This window comes from Canis lupus, chromosome 35 (genome assembly GCF_003254725.2).
Source record: "Canis lupus dingo isolate Sandy chromosome 35, ASM325472v2, whole genome shotgun sequence".
Classification (NCBI taxonomy): Eukaryota; Metazoa; Chordata; class Mammalia; order Carnivora; family Canidae; genus Canis; species Canis lupus.
Genome location: NC_064277.1, coordinates 2816138 through 2828352, shown reverse-complemented (window position 1 = coordinate 2828352; position 12215 = coordinate 2816138). Strand labels below are relative to the sequence as shown.

Below are 12215 nucleotides of genomic sequence, written 5' to 3'. Positions count from 1 at the left end.
GGCTTCAGGAGTCCCGCTGCCCGCGAGCCGCAGGCCTGTGGCCAGAGCCTCACTGCCCTCCCCGCCTCTGTGAGCGGGGCCTGGGGGCCACACGGTGCATCGGGCCCACGCTGATCCACAAACACACCCCAGAGAGCCTCCCTGCCCAGCTTTGGTGCGGGACGGTGGGCCCGTGGACGGCCCACGCGGGGGCCACGGCCGCAGGTGTAGGTGCAGGTGCAGGTGCAGGCGGGCCCGGCCGGGCGCCCGGGAGGAGGGACCTGCGTATGCACCACCCTCGCCGGGCTGGTTAGGCCAAGTCAAGCTGCCGTGGACACTCACGCAGGGGACTCCGTGGGCACGGGTCTTCCTTCTCCTGGGCGTCTACCTAGTGCTAGAATTGCGGAGCCGCAGCGTAGCTCTGCGGTCAGGTTTCTGTGCACACCTGAGGTCCCCCTTCCTACTGTGCATTGTGCCCTGTCCCGGCTGGTCCAGGAGAAGCGGAGGCTGGCTGGTAAGTGGCCACTGGGCTTCCAGAATCCCTGCATGGGCAGGCGTGTGACATGTGTGCTCACACGCGGGATGCACCTGTGTGCACGTGTGCTCACATGCGGGATGCACCTGTGTGCGTGTGCACGTGTGGGCTGGCAGGAGGATGGGAAGGGCAGGCCGGCAGAAGGGTCAGGGTAACCGAGGGTGAAGTGCCCTGGCCTGACCAGCTCTAAGCACTGAGGACAGAGAGGGAGGTTAGGGGCGGAAAGCACCCAATGAAGGCAGGATAGGAAACCCTTGGGGTGCAGGATAGGAAACCCTTGGGGTGCGGGCCTGCAGGACTTGATGTGTCCCCATGTCATTGACTGAAACAAGGAACGATGGAGCAGAAGTAGGTTTCCCGGCTTCGGTTCCCCGGTTCTGTTACTCTCTCGGCACACATTCAGACTCATTTTTAAATCAAAAGGACAGGCCTGAAAAGTGTAATCAAGAACAGGTACTGTCATCGGGGCTGCTGTCGCGGAGTCTGAGGTGTCTAGTTCCCTTTGCTTTGAGGCTTGAAATCTAATACAGACATTAAAGAACATCCCGAGATGGCATAGACACAAAAGGCAGCTTTTTTTTTTTTTAAACATGGATCTATATATATTTTGATACCTATGGGTATGTAGGTAATAAAATACATATGTGAGTACAGAAATCAAATGTTGCTTCAAATTGAGCGTAGTTAGGATGTATGATTTTTTTTTCCAGTTAATAGGTAGACAATTTTGACAGTTCATGGGATAATTAAATATATACAATTAAGAGGTAAGAACAAACTGGCAAAACCAGGAATACAGGGAGGATATTACGAGGAGACAGACAGGTAATTAGTTTCCCGCACCTTTCACAACAAATCATCCCAACTTGTGTGGCTTAAAATAACAGAAATATATTCACTCACAGTTCTGGGGGCCTGAAGTCCAAATCCAAGATTTCAACAGGGCCAAGCTGTCTCCAGAAGCTCTAGGAGGGAATGCGTTCCTTGTCCTTTCTAGCTCCTGACGGCTCCTGGTGCTCCTGGGCTTGTGGCTGCATCCTCCAATCTCTGCCTTCACAGCTGTATGGCTTCCTCTTCTTTTGTCTGTCTCTTTTTTTTTTTTAAATTTATTTATGATAGTCACACAGAGAGAGAGAGAGAGAGGCAGAGACACAGGCAGAGGGAGAAGCAGGCTCCATGCACTGGGAGCCCGACGTGGGATTTGATCCCCGGTCTCCAGGATAGCACCCTGGGCCAAAGGCAGGCGCTAAACCACTGCGCCACCCAGGGATCCCCGTTGTCTGTCTCTTATGAGGACACTTGTCTTGGATTTAGGATTTACCAGATAATCCAGGATGATCTCCACATCTTGAGACCCTTACCCTTAGCTCAAATTACATCTGCAAAGCCCCTTTTTCCAAATAAGGTCATCTTCGCAGGTTCTGGGAATTATGCGGTAGACAATAGATGGGGCTTCCATTTTCTACTAAATTTTATTAAATTCCATCCAGTGTCCAAACTCCTTTATTCTCTCCTCTTAGTTGCATAACTATTGCAACTTAAGCCACTGTGAGTCTCCAGCATTAGTTTTACCATATCATTTTGGGTCACAAGCTCACAAAAGACTACATTTTTTAAAAAGATGATTGTCAAACCAGATGCCAGAAGTTCTCCTGAGACACTCTATAATTCAAACCACAGGCTCCTCGGGCTATGTTTTAAGGACAGTCCTATAATAAAAATACTGTGTGTACTTCCTCTTGGCCTTCCAGAAGCTAGTGGCACAAAAACCCATCACCTGTGAGCAGGCAAGATTCTGGACCCTGTTGGGTGACTACAGAGCAAGTTCCTGCTTGAAATCTGTTCTCCGCCAAGAAATAGTCACTGTGCCCACAGCCCCAAGACCAGCGGGTTCCAGGGACATAGCCTGTTATATAAGGTGTGTCTACGGAAAAAAAAAAGAATTTTTAAAAGAATATCCCATTTCTTTAATCTTTCATTCCTCATTGCTGAAAGAACTCCAAAAAAACAAAAAAAAGTAATTCGTTTGGGCCAGCGGAAGAGCGAGACTGGGGTTTATTTCTGTTTAATTTCCAAAATGCAAACAACGAAAAGAAAACTGATTTTCTTTGCATCCCAGATTGGTCAGGGCTGAAGTTTGTTGCACGGCTGTCAGTGAAAACATATCGGATAGTGACCCAGATGGCATAAGGCAGTATGCCCAGAGAAAGGGAGAAATGTAAAAAGGATCAGAAAGGCCAAATAAAAGAAAAGGAGTTATTTTTTTGTTTTGTTTTAAAGATTTATTTTTTTTTTTATTTTAGAGAGACAGAGATTGCAGGAACAGGAAGAGGGGCAGAGGGAGAGGGAGAGAGAGAGAGAATCTCAAGCAGATGGCCCAGAGAGCTTGGAGCCCAATGCAGGGCTTGGATCCAGGACACCAAGATCATGATCTGAACTGAAATCAAGAGTCAACCACTTAACCAACTGAGCTATCAAGGTGTCCTAAGAAAAGAACTTTTAAGCAAAAAAATATTTAAATATATATATATATATATATAGGTATAATAAGTATATTTTCTCATTTTAATGGATCAAACATCTCTGTTCATTTATTACATTTTGTTCTTCTTCATTCCAGTGAAGATTCTGTGACTCAGACTATAAAATAACTAATAGTGCTTTTTATTGCCATAAATCAGCCATATTTCCATCAATGTGCCACAAAACATGAGGAAACTATCATCACTATTTTTTAAAGAATTAATTTAACCCATTGTATAACATCTCTTCAGCAACATTAGCTCAGGTATGAACCCAAACCCTCAGTTACTGTGCTCGTATGCAAGACTAGCATCTGTCTGACTTCTGTTTGGTGGGGAGAGCTTCTGTTTCACTTTACTTTTTACATTTTGCAAATGCTTTTTAGTTTTTCAAACATGTTCTTTTAACATATATATATGGCATATATACATACATATATATGACATATATATACACACATATATATGGCATATATATATACATATATGGCAGATAGATAGATAAATGCCTCAAGTAGTTGAAGAAATGAGGAAAGGCTCCAAGTAAAAACCACCTTTGCTTCTCTGTTTTTTGTTTTTTGTTTTTTTCTGGATATTTTGAACAATTTAATCATACATGTATTCATATAAATATCTCCATCAATCCATATAGGTATCATAACATTTATCTCTATTTTTTCATTTGCATTTCTGTTGAAAACTTCTTTACTTAAAAACAAAAATCTTGCAATAAAGCATTCCCTTGAATACAAATTCCATTAATAGGCCAGAATTATGTAGGAAGTAAAGTGAGTGAGGACTAGTATTATTCACTTATACTTAAAGATTAATACCATATTATTAAATTTTCAGTTCCTATTATTAAAATTACATTTATATCCTGTTCAACCGCCTGGATTTAAAAAAATCAGTTCTTAAGAAGCCCAAATGCAGAACAAACTATAATACTTAGAACGAATTGCCTCCATTACTCCACAAAAATAAAGCATATAATGTAAATGGTAAAGGTTGCAGAGAACAGCTGGAAAATATTGCCCTCTTGATAGAAGTTACCTTAATTGTGAAATCATTCCCAAGCCAGGATGTCATCATTTAAATTTGCTTTTCTGTCCCCTGGGCAATATTTCACTATTCTGTGTCTAACTAATAAAGTTTATCTCAGTTGTTTATTGACAGTTATTGATGTCAGTTGCCAAACCAGTAAAATACATAAGCTCTATTATTTATCACAAGAAATATGTGTGTTTTATAGACATTTATGGTAAAATTTTTGTGCCTTTTATAGGTTCTGTAACCAATACCAAGTCTCTAAACATCTAAGACAGCTTCTGCCCTAAGGGCACCATTTCCCAGCTGTTGCATTAAATGTAAGTCACTACTTATTTTGTAAGGTTTTTAAAATTAATACATGTTATAACTCTACATTTAATTAGAACTCCATTCACCCCATCGGGCACCTACTAGGTGCCAAGTGCCACGTCAGGTCTAGGGGATAAATAAGATCTTACCAGTGCAGGAGGACTCAAGTTCCCTGATCTTCTAGATGGTGCAGTCTATTGGACACTGAAATGCTGAGAAAAGAACAATGAGGATATGTCTGCCAGCTTTTTCTGAAATCATAATTTTAAACAGAACCTCTTTACTGGGGAGTTTACAAGGCAATTATCAAACAGAAAGAAGGTTATAATTAAAATAAAATGATAATAATAATATTTTGATAACATCACAGATAAGAGTCTGTTCTGAGGAATAGAATCAGGTAATATCTACAACGAATCAAGTAAATAGCAAGTGAGACCATTAGGGGCCTGGCTTGCAACACAGCCAAACATTTCAGTGTGGTTTTCTTTTTTCTTCTCTCTCTCTCTCTCTCTCTCTCTCTCTCTCTTTTTTTTTTTTTTTTTTTGAGAAAGAAAGAGAGCACTGCCCTGAAGGAGCAGAGGAGAGGGAGAAAGAGACCCTTAAGCAGGCTCCACACCCAGCACAGAGCTGGACTCAATCACCCAATCCTGAGGTCATAACCTGAGCTGAAAGCAAGAGTCAGATGCTTAACCAACTGGGCCTAGATGCAGATGAGTTCCATTTATATGCAAATACAATTGAGTCTCTTTATTTGCAGAATTAGCCAATATTGAACCAATGCTCCCAGGGGCAATCCAAGATCCGTTCGTTCCTTCAAGCTTCTGGTCACCTTTTTATCAGCAGATCAACACATGACCTTTCATGTGCATTGTTGTTTAAAGACACCTTCTTTAATAATGTAATGTTGGTCCTTGTCATTGAACTCATCTTGAGAGCATTAGAATTCACGCCTGAATGAAATGCCTCTACAACACGTGTTTTCTCCCTGAGGCACATCACAGCTTTCTTGCACTCTGCTTGGGGATCACTTTAAATAGCAAAATCACCAATAAAATGCACAAAAATGCAGAAACTGGGGCACTAAATAGACCATGAAAATGACACTTATTTATAGCATGAGCTGAACCAAGGCGTCAGAGCGTCATCTTGCTCAACCTCACCTTGGACCATGTCCATCAGTTGACTCAAATTTTTTGATGTTCTGTGCATGTCTACGAATGACCACAAAGCCCTGAATGTGTTGATCTGAGGGTTACAAATAAATTTTACCAAGCAGGTGAATTCACAAATTCAGTAGCAAATAATGAGGATCGATGACATGTGAGATGTCAAGACATTTTTAAACCTTGCAATGTGAAAATGTTCAAACATACACAAAAGAGGAAAGAACATTAATATTTATTTCTATTGGAATCTCATTTCAAAATTGCATCTATGCGCTACATGTTTCAGAAGGTGAAATCTGTGCTTGCCCTCTTCAGAGAACAGAAGGATTAGCACATAGCCTGTCTGGCTAATCAGCAGATGACCTGGTATTTGCACAGTTGAGTTCTTTGAAAGTCAGGAATGAACAGAAACCATACTGACCATATCATTACAAACAAACAGGAGTCATACTGGAGAACTGGTTGTAATATAAATACATTAAAAAAATAAGCCTTTTATTTGAAAAAAAATAGGGACTAGTGGGGGGAAAAAGGGATTTATTCATCAAGGATATATAAATTCTATTTCATGTCAGAGTCCTGCATGAGACCGGAGTTGACGGCATCCAGCAACTGATAATGAGGCAGCGACCATTGTGTTTGAAAAGCATTTTGATGGACTCTGGACAACTTAACAATACTATTGAAAACTGATCCAAAAAAGCTGGCCCACGCAAGTCTCCTGGTTGGAAATAGATGGACGGAGTGTGGGCTAGATGGGTGTGGAATTACTACTCTGAGATATTTTGTAATTTTAAACTGAAACCTCTTTATCCAGGAGTTCACATTGCCAACTGCCAAAACTACAAGAGAATTATAATAATGACGATAAAAACCAAAGAAATTGTTCTCTTGGGGCAAAAGACATTTAGGATTCTTTAAGTTTCACATTCGTGTATTTTTAAAAATTTCTTCCCATAAAATGTCACAGCACAGTAAGTACTCCTACCATAAAATCGCACAGATAATTCCTAAGCAGTTTTGTTTTCGATCTCACATTCCTGAAATGAATACAGAAATTGAAACATCTGCCCTGTGCATGTGAATTTCAGACCCTGGGCACATACCTTCGCAGACTTGCAGAGCCTAACACATTCTTAACCAAAGACCACTTGGATTACCTTTCCCTCCTCTGTTCATGCCATTCTCCATAGCAGGAAAATGTATCATGTATCATATCATTTGCCCCAAACCAATTTTTCCAAGTTTCATGGTCATCATCTCCCTATTCCTGGAACAGAACAGCCTTGCAAAGTTTGCCAACAGTAATTCAGACTTGGGCTGCTAGTCACTTCCTAGACAGGGCTGTCTTGACGACCAGTACCTGGTTTCCCAACATTCCACTCTATGTAATAAGACGTTGCTGCCCTGTCGTGTGGATAGATGTTTGAGTAGGATGCAAGAGAGAAAGGTTTCTACGCAGCCTCAATTATCTACCCCTGACTAGTCAGGACAGACAGCAGTAATTGGGATAATGGTTTTGTGGGTGGGTGGGGGTGGGGGGACAAAATTTAGGAAGCCAGGAACTAAATAGGAGACTGGCCACATGTTAAACTACGTCTCTCTCTTATAGCACCAGGATGGGGGAAGGGTGGGGAGGATGTTAGGGAGAAGTCGTCCAGGATCAAATTAGGGTGGCTAGCTTTGTCCTTCATCAGCCCTGTGCTGGCTCATTTCCTGGACCGTTCAATCTATCTTCATTTTTCCGGCACTTGACATTTGCCTGCAACAAGGCATTCCCAGTATGATCCAAGAATGTCTTTTATTTACGTTATGATATTCAACACAGCCCTCATTTCTTAATTCACATAAGTAAAGACATCTTAAACTTCTCATTTTAGCATAAAGCAATATTCTGTGCTCTGATCAAAGACGGTAACTCCTGGGTTCCTTATGCCTGCTTAATTTCAATACAGGGTACTCCTTCAGAGAATTAGTGTTTTTATTTCTAAAAGAAAGCATAGTAGGGAATAGCAGGCACTAAGCCTATGACTTCAACAAAGAATCAGATGTCAAATTTGAAATAATCATCTCAAGATTAAATGTGCCTTCTGAAAGGATCGGTAATAATTAGGTAGCGGCCACTTTACTCATCCAATTGGATTATTTTCCTTAGTGACATTTTTATCTTGGTTTTGGAAAGTGCAGAGTGTCCAAAGAATGAGTTCCTTATTCAAAACATTTTAATATTAACTTCGACTTCACTTTGGAGGAAATGTTTTCTACCAAAATTAGATAGACATAGCTATTTATGCATAATTACTCAATATTGTTGATGCTTAAAAAATGTAGTGAAATTAGGAGCTTTTTCCTACCCAAAGAGAAATACCATCATGATAGTCCCTTCCCCAGCTCAGCTTCTTCACATTCCATGTTCATAATTTTCTAAATCAAGGGTGATGTGTAATTCATATATTAATCATACATCCAGGGGATCCAGTCACCACTCTTTGATTCTGTGTGTATGCGAGTGTGTATGTGTGTGTGTGTGTGTGAACCCTATATATTCCATGTGTGTGTGTGAACCCTATATACTCCACCAGCTATTTCCTTACTGATTCTTTAACACAACGGAACCATTCACAGATGGAGACATATACGTACATGTAGGATATATATATCCTCAGGTATTTTTGCCATGTAGACAAAATCTGGGCTTTATCTATTTGATTTGCTTGTCCTGAAGTTTCGCTGGCCACAGGCTGGGTTACATTGCTCAGTCTTTCCACTGACTAAAGCTATTGGGAAAGCCATTCATATTGGCTCTGTGTTTGGAGAGGGGAACAAAATACTATAATTTGAGTTCAACAGAGCATGGCCAGAACATATGTACATTACCCAGAGTGCAGGAAGGGCACTTGGCCAGGAGAAGCATATGCATAGAGACAGGGAGCTCTTTCTACTTGCCTGGGCACTTTTCTGGGCCTACCGCTCCCTCCCTTTGACCATAGTTAGTTTTTCCTTGATGGAGCCTGCCTGCCTGCCTTACCCTAGCATTGCTAATTAAGAAGGACAAGAGGACAGATTCGCACGGTCACTCCTTCATTTATTCCTTTATTCAAGTAGCATGCTTAAGGGCATACTATGCGCCAGACACAGTAGGCTCTAGAGCCACCACGGTGAGCCAAACAGACACAGACCCGGCCTTCGTGACTCCCATAGTCCAATGGGGGAGACAGACATGAAGCAAACATCACAATCAATTCATTGATAAACTACCACGGTATAGGCACAGAGTACTGGGTGAATAGCCTGTTGGGCGTCCTGTGGCTCTTCCTAAAGAGCCTAAATCTTAAAACCCTCCTGGCGTCTAAGCTGCAGACTATTCTACTGTGAGTTGCTGGCATACTGGGAGAATGACCTGGATGGCGAGCAGAACTGGAAACTGCTTGTAACCGTGTGTTTTTCTCCGGTATCTAAATTCTACGTATTAAATCCTGGTCTTGTTGAGAATCGTGCCCTTTCACTGGCTGGATCGGTAAGAATGTTTACCGTATCTGTAGTGAGCTAGAGTTTCAAAGCACTCCCACATTCTGAGTCAGTGGTTTACATCCTTCTTTTTATTTTTTTGGAACAAAGCAGGATATTAACTAACTCGTAAGCTATTCATTTGGTCTTCACAACCACCCTGTGAGGTAGATAGGGCCTGTTTCTTATAGATTATTTCATTTATATTTTATTGCTTGACTGATTGATAGATTAGTGTATAGATAAGGAAATGGAAATTTCCACAGGAGGTGACTAGCTCAAGTCTATACAGTCAGGAGGCTGGGACAAGGGGTCTCACCACTATGGCAGTCACTTTTCTACTTGATTCGTATGTTGGATTTTACAAGAGTGACTACATGTTTGCATAACTTGACCACTCGGTGAAATGCTTCTTCCCTTGTTTTTAATGAGGTTGTGCAAGAGAAGACTACCAAATAAGTAAAGTTTGTAAACATTTAAACATAGATGTATTTTTTACATCACCTGGTGCAGTTAGGGCAGGGCAGAGAGGTCGACACTTTGTCCTCTCCATGAATATACTTTCTTTATATTTATAACCATATAAGCAAATTCACATCAATCCATTTTTCCCCCACAACTCATAATAATTTAGTTAAGAGTTAGTTGCATGAGGCAGCTTTTTGTTTTTTTGTTCAGGGAACACTACGGACATGCAACTGAGTCCTCAAGACGCATTCCTGCCTTGGTTCCTAAAGTCCACCTCCAGTGCATGTCCTGAGGCAGAAAGTTAGATTAAGATTGCCTGCAGTTATCTCAAATAACGCAAATTAACATCACTACAATGATGTATGTCAACGAAGAGGAATAGGATGGGCTTGGACACCTTGCGCCCAGTGGGCTCTATGAATGTGTACCTGAATGTCACATGTCAAAAACACAGTTTGGCATTGAGAAAATGTAGTAGGAAAAGCTGTAATTCCGCTACACACACAAATTGTGTAAGCTGATTTCACAAGGCTGCAGGTTCCTTCGTAAATGCTTCTCATTGGAAATAGCTTTGTGGGCAGGCTGGGTGGCTCAGCGGATTAGCGCTGCCTTGAGCCCGGGGTGGGATCCTGGAGGCCTGGGATCGAATCCCATGTCAGGCTCCCTGCATGGAGCCTGCTTCTCCCTCTGCCTGTGTCTTTGCCCCTCTCTGTGTGTCTCTCATGAATAAATGAATAAAATTTTTTAAAAAATGAAATGCTTTGGGCAGCCCCGGTGGCACAGGGGTTTAGCGCTGCCTGCAGCCCAGGGTGTGGTCCTGGGGACCCAGGATCAAGTCCCACATCAGGCTCCCTGCATGGAGCCTGCTTCTCCCTCTGCCTGTGTCCCTGCCTCTCTCTCTCTCTCAATCTCTCTGTGTGTGTGTGTGCGTGTGTCTCTCATGAATAAATAAATAAAATCTTTTAAAAAAATTAAAAAAAAAGGAAATAGCTTTGTGATGGGTCACTTGCCAAATGAGTTTACTACCTCAGAAGGTAACTAAGGAAATGAAATGATGAATTTACATCTATCATTTGTTTTTAGTTATCAGCATAATCGTCATCAATAATTTATTTTAATAAACAATGATAATTCTATCATTGACCATTTATTGTTTTTATATGAAATTTTGTATGTCTTGGTGATACCAATTCTTTTTGTATTGGTAGATGCAGAGTCTATTAAATTGCTGGTAGTTTGCACCTGTTTACAAAAATCCACTAAGAGCCAGGATGCCTTTATATTTCTTTTTCATAACTTTGCCCACTTTTCAGCAGCTCACAAGCCCAAAAACTTTATGAAGGTGTACCCTCCCCAGAGGTACATGCTGCTTCTAGCATATGGCAGGTGCTCGATAAGTATCACAAGAAGGAGCGGGAAACCTTACACAATTGTCTTAGGTACCACTGTTGTAAAGCGAAATATTCGAGGAACTCGTTGCCTCAATGTGTTAAGACCCCTTGGATTATGTGCATTTAAAAGAGGCCTTGGGGGGGGGGGCTCAGTTGGATAAGCATCTGCTTTCAGCTCAGGTCATGACCCCAGGGCCCTGGAATGGAGCCCCAGGTTGGGCTCCCTGCTCGGTGGGGAGCCTGCTTCTCCCTGGGCCCCCTCTCCTTCTTGAGCTCTCGCCCTCCCTCACTCTTTCTCGAATAAATACAATCCTTAAGGTAAATTAGTAAATAAAACACAGGAGGCCTTCCTCACCAGGGCATTGTTGAACACCCCCAGGGACAACTCTAATACAGGACCCATAAGCCCAGTTCTGGAAAGCACATCTTCCTGCCGTCCTCCCTCCTGTTCTCGCCGCCCTCGTTCCTTCTTTCTCACCCTCACTACCTCCCCCTTTCCCTCTTTCCTTCCTTCCGTCCCTCCTATGTCTTGGGGCATCCCAGGAGCCTCGCTGGGGGCCACGCTGCAGAACCGAGGCTCACGAATGACTTAGGGGTGTGCCCTGGGCCACAGGGCCGCGAGCAGCTCCAGCAGGACCCTGTGGGCACCTGAAGCAGGCCGAGTCCCCGGGAGGGGTGCGCGCCCCCTGAGCCCCCTGAGCCCCCTGAGCTCCCTGAGCCCGCGCCAGGGCCGCCCCGCGGAGAGGCGCGCACCGGAGCCACCGGCCGCTGGGGTCGGCCGCGGCACCGGGGCGCCCCTCCAGCCGACGAGCGTGTCCAGCGCTGTCCTGGGGGACCTTGCTGCGGCCCGTGTGCGGCCCCGGAGCAGGGCCGGACCCGCCGCAGAGCGCACGAGCACACGTGCTCCGGGGACCGGGGACCGGCGAGCGCTCCGCGGGGACCCGGGGGGGGGGCGGGGAACGACCGCCGCTGCCCGCCTCGGCGCCCCTGCCTCCCCGGGGGCCCGGAGCCACGGGGCGCGGCGGGCTCGGCCGGGTGGGGGGGTCCTCGCGGCTGCTCCCGGCCCGCCCGACCCCGACCCTGGGGCCTCCCGCCCGCGTGTGCGAGGCCCTGCGTGTGCCAGAGCGCCTGCGTGTGTGCAAAAGCCCCGTGCGTGTGCAAGGGCTCCGCGTATGCGAGGGTGCGGCAGGCGACGCGTGTTTTGCTTTGTTTCAAATGTCGAGATCTTGGAACCACGGTCCCGTGCATGTTCCCGGTCTCCACCTGCGGGAGGCGGTCAGGCTTC

The 12215-nt window shown here is 44.1% G+C and overlaps 1 long non-coding RNA gene across 1 annotated transcript in view; it reads right to left on the bottom strand.

Annotated features, from left to right (window-relative positions):
• Positions 1 to 1152: 1152 nt before the first annotated feature.
• LOC118353407 (uncharacterized) overlaps positions 1153 to 12215 on the bottom strand; it is an 18355-nt gene continuing 7292 nt past the window's right edge. The window contains exons 2-3 of the long non-coding RNA XR_004812279.1: positions 4545 to 4607; positions 1153 to 2438 (exon numbers count right to left, since the gene is read on the bottom strand). This is a non-coding gene — a long non-coding RNA (uncharacterized LOC118353407). The remainder of the gene's footprint in view (positions 2439 to 4544; positions 4608 to 12215) is intronic.